The sequence below is a fragment of the Netta rufina genome, assembly GCF_964035555.1.
Source record: "Netta rufina genome assembly, chromosome: 1".
NCBI lineage: Eukaryota > Metazoa > Chordata > Aves > Anseriformes > Anatidae > Netta > Netta rufina.
In genome coordinates, this window is record NC_140123.1 from 17990967 (window position 1) to 17994436 (window position 3470).

Genomic DNA, 3470 nt, shown 5'->3' on the forward strand with positions numbered 1-3470 from the left:
GAACAGTGTCTCTTGGGCATGTGCTTTGGGTGATGATGGAGGAGGTAAGAGGGTTGTTTCAGGATATGTTTATACGTCAGTGATATGCTACCAGTAGCTTGGTCCCGTGCATGGGGTTCATCAAGGAACACTGGAGCAACCACGAGTGATGACCAGCTCAGAAGGGCCTGGGAGGCCGTGAAGCAGGAAGGAGCCAGCTGACTGTGTGCAGAATGGTCCAGGTGGCTGGAGGAGTTATTTCTGAAAAGGCAGTGAGGTGGAACCAGACTCTGGCTCTGTGGCATATGGCTAGAGCTATTTCTGAGAGCTTAAGTCAGTTAAACTAATACCTAGGCTCTCTGATCAGGAACGGATTTAACTCTCCACCATCAAAAATTCAGGAACAACGTAACATATAAATATAAAGCATTATCTATATAAAAAATCAGTGGCCAGGACAGATGCAATTTCAGTTTATTTCAGGCATCCATCAAGAGATTTTGTTGTTACTCTTTCACAAAGCTTATCCAGGATTTTGTGCCCCAGTCAGAGAATACTTCCAGCTCCATTCAGATTTAGAAGTGCAAGGCTGAGGGAGCACTGGCAGTTGACGGGGTAGGGGAAGGTGATACAGAAGTGATCATTTGGATGGGCAGGTGTTTGGCAAAAGAGAGCTTTTAAGATCAAGCTCTGCCAGGAAATACACAAGCAGCCAGCACAACTCAGTGTCTCGTGCTCCCGAGAATGATCTCTGCCTCCAGCACCAGCTTCCCAGTGGCTTCAAAGACAGCAAGTTGTTACACGGTAATCATTCAAAAGTTTCTTTGAAAGAAAACTCTCTTAATAATGTCTGAAGGGCAAAACCTGATTTGACTTGTGGGTTTCATTAGTAGCTAATACATTTTTGTTCTACTGTAGCATAAAGTAAAATCCAGGAAATTTAGGTTAAAACCTGACTTTTACTAACTCAGATGTTAAAAAATACTGATTACCAAATGCCTTTATCTTCCCAGTCTCGTGGCAGACTGTTGCATGTTCTGTGTTTTAGGAAAGCCAGGATGTCTCTCAAGATTTCATTAATTCGAGGTTTGCCTCTCATAAAATTTATGAGACTGTCTTGGGATCTTGAACGCTGTCATACTGAGCTTTCCTGCATGCTGCTGCACTGTGCATTTCAAACATGCAGCCAGGTTACATTTCTAAAAACCACTATAGGTTCACAAATGGGGAGGGAAAAAAGTCACACTGAGCATCATATTAGTTCTGCTGGATGCAGGTTGGAAGAAAACCATTATTAGGAAGAGTTAAAAAGGGTCATTCATCTTCTGTGTGCTGCAGCAGCTCAATATTGTAGCAGGATAAAAAAATACTTGAAAATCTCTGGACACAGCTTTAGGAGATCCAGAGCATATTGGCAATTGAGATAATAACAATGATATTCTGTGATTGATGGCAGATTAGGGAAAATCTTGATTGAGAATTGATGAGCCCCCATTAGTTTCTGTTCTATGTTATGCTGCATCTGGGCCAGCCTCTGGGATTAAATTTGGCAGCCGGTTTGTTAGCCAGGAGACTCAGATGCAGCCTTAGATTTTTAGCTCTCTGGAAGTGACATCTGTTTGTGTGTGATCTGTTTATGTTGTTGGTGCTGTTGTTTTTGTAGTAGGAGCTATAGACTTGTATTTACAAGTGTCCTGAGAATGGGAAATAATTTCTTTTTCCTCTCCTTGGTCAGAGAAGGGTGGCTCACCTGGTAAGAAATTCAAAAGAAGGTCATTTAAGGCCTAAGTAAATAGAAATTCCTTATATTGAAGTGTGGTTTTAGGCCTACTGTTCCTCCTTTGTATACATATTTGTTGTAGGCTGTATGGCTTATACACTGCTTGATGTTACGTATTTATGTACCACTTGTTGGATGGATGTTTGTAACACATTTTTTGTTCTGCAGAAGATGCCAAAATGTTTTTCAAAGATACGGAGACAGCAGTGATCCATAGCCAACTCTGGAAGAAGCATCTGGGGCTGGGCAAAAAGACACAGCACAATTTACAAAACTTCACAGGTAAAACTTTATTAGGCAGAACTGAAATACTTCTGTTGGAGTTTGATCAGTGAAACTACCAAAACGTGGCAGAGCATCTTTCAGCATCTTTAAGACTGGTAAGAACTTCATTAAAAACTCAGCTTTATCTCTCATGTTTGCAAAGAGGCACTGCGCATATCACAATGTGAAAGCTGCTGTACTTTTTAAAGAAACTGTTTTAATTGCAGGTCTCAACCTGAACACGCCTGGACCTACTTTGCTTATCACCTGCAGCAAGAGCGCAGCCTGAGAGAGCATAGCAGGAGGACTTGCATTGATTTCACAGCTTCTCTGCATTAGAGTTAAGAACTTTGTAGGACACTTTAGGCAGTTGTTAAAACATGGGTTTTGATAGACATTCCTTCTCTAAGCAGCACAAGTAGAAGCCAAGGAGCAAGGGGGCTGTAATAGATCCTTATTAGGATCTACATGGCTCCTACTTAGTGCTAGGTTCTTGCCTGCTTGCTTTTATATATACTATATATATATTATTATCATTATTATTTTCACAGAATATTTTATAAAGCAATGAGAAATTAGGTAAACATCACATGGCACTTCAGATCTCCACGTGGAGATCTGCATTCCAACTACGGAGGCAGCAGGTCAGAAACTGCTGTTTATGGCAGGGCTTGATTAGAGGGAAAGACTCTTTTCAAACATCATCCAACAAAATGGAGCTCTGCAGCAGTCATCCCTTGAAGTGAGAACTCAGCCCTAATCCCTTCAGACTGATCTGACAGCAATTTACAAAATGCAGCCTTGTTAGTGTGATGCTTGAAAAGTTTTCTTGCTTTTTGTCTGTTCTGTGAGATTCAGATTTTCATTTTTTTCTGTAACTGGCATTTGATTCTGGAGCCGCAGTTCACATCAGAAACAGCCTTTCAAACTCTGCATCTTTAGTCTGGTATTGATGACATGTAGCTATTGGACATCACTTAAAAAAGAGACAGGAGTAAGTCCTTCACAGCCAGACAAGAGACACCAGGCAGTGTTAGCTAGCCATGGGCCGTACTCTGCAGAGGTCTGTGAGTGCTGCCTTTCTTAGGCAGGAGTCGAAGCCTGGCATTGGGATTTCACCACACAGCTGCAGTTCAAGCCACTGACAGTTGTGTCACCGAGCTTTCAAACCCTGCTCACTGCTCTGAAAAAAATCCAGAAACATCTGACTCTGCAGTGAATAACAACAGAAATGTTTGGCACTTCGGAAGCAGTTAACATCTGCTCATATATTAGTTAATTAACAGAGTAATATTAATCTTTGGAGAAGCCTTATCTTTCATCCGATGTAAACAATGAAAGGAGATAGCACTGCTGACACAAGGATTGCCCAGGCTGCACACTGATCTTGTCATTTTAAATTAAAAATATGTCCAGAAAGAGCTGCATTTTGAAGCCTCCTACTGAC